Raw genomic sequence first — 1,629 nt, 5'->3', positions numbered from 1 at the left:
AAAAAAAGAAGAGAAAACAATTATAGGGGCAGGGGAGATGGCTCAGTGAAATAAGTGCTTCCCTGGCAAGCATAAGGGCCTGAGTTCAATTCCCGGTTCCACCAAAAAAAAGAAAAAGAAAAAAGAAATAGACACAAAGGATCAGATAAATGTGGATATAATTATAGTGGGGAAACTCATTCCACCATAATCAGGTATACAGACACTCCTTTTTTAATGACTGAGTTACATACCTGGGACTAAGTTGTTAAATGAATGGGTCACTAAAATGAGGAATTGCATACACTATGTACATTATAATATTCAGAACAAAGAAATGATCAAAGGAAACTTCAACTTGATGTTTGTGATGTTATTTGCATAGCTTTCACATCCTGCAGTGTAATAGCTTTCACATCCTGCACTTTAATATATAACAGAACATAAAACTACAGTACTATACAGTACAACCAGCAAAAATCACAGTACTGTATAAACAAGTTGTACCATACAAAAAGAAATTTAGAGACTCTGCAAACAAGATGTATAGAACTGGGGCCAGCCAGATAGCTCAGCAGACTGAAACACCTGCTTAGGCAGATGCAGGGGCTGGGAGTTCGATCACTGGCCAGTAGTGCCAGCCCCGCTCCTGCGGCACACTGAGTGGTGCTTGAGCCTGGGCGTGGTGGCTTGTGCCTATAATCCCAGCATTTGGGAGGCTGAAAAACAGGAAGGATCATTACAAATCTGATCTGTGTAGTGAGACCCTGTAGACTCTGTGCTAAATACATTAAAAATGGGTGTATAAAACTGTACAAAAAGACAGTCATGAGTCTGAGTGACTGGTCATAAATCAGGCAGGTCATTCAAGCACTAAATTGTCATTAGTTATTACTGTTATTACTATTATTTTTGTTAATTTTTACTTGCTATTTTTCTAGTGTTAATTATTTTTGTGATCAGAATAAATGTCACTTTGAAGATTTTAGCTCCAGGAAGTCTCTAAAGTCACAAGATAAATGATTCTTATCTAATTCTTAAATTTGCTTTAAAAATTTAAAACAAAAATAACATACAAATAAGCAACCTTACCAGTGGATGTCTCAAAATGCAACACTGAAAGGGCCAATGGGATGAAGACCCTCAGGGGACGAGAGCTGGGGACAGACCAAGGAGGGAAGTGTTCACAGCCTCGGGCCCACATCTGAACAGTGAGATTTCTCTGATCTCTTTGGAGTCTAGCCCTACACGCCATCCTCCACAGCTTGATTTATTTTAGCTGTGACTCATTTCATTTCCATTCAGGGGCCTGGGCTGAATTGTTCCACCATATAATGAAATATAATGGCACAAATCCTGATTAGTAACTTCTGAAACATTATTTCCTCTGTGCGTAGACCTGCACAGCTTAGTTCTGCTAGGAACTTAGGCCCATAATTTTGTTGTTGTTCTCTAAATGCTTTCTGTTGCGAAGCTGCTATAGTGCCATTTACCCTACTCTCATTTATAGCTACTGCTAACAGGAGGGTGAGATATTGACACAAGGTTTATATCCTTAAAAGATTGCACTTTAATAGGTGTAAATGACTACAAGACTTTACAACAAGGGCTAAGACAACTCAGTGGCATAATCACCTGCCTGGCAAGTGC

Source organism: Octodon degus, unplaced genomic scaffold (assembly GCF_000260255.1).
Source record: "Octodon degus isolate 3935 unplaced genomic scaffold, OctDeg1.0 scaffold00102, whole genome shotgun sequence".
In the NCBI taxonomy this organism is placed as follows: Eukaryota; Metazoa; Chordata; class Mammalia; order Rodentia; family Octodontidae; genus Octodon; species Octodon degus.
The sequence above is the reverse complement of the archived record's forward strand: the minus strand, read 5'-3'. Positions refer to the sequence as shown.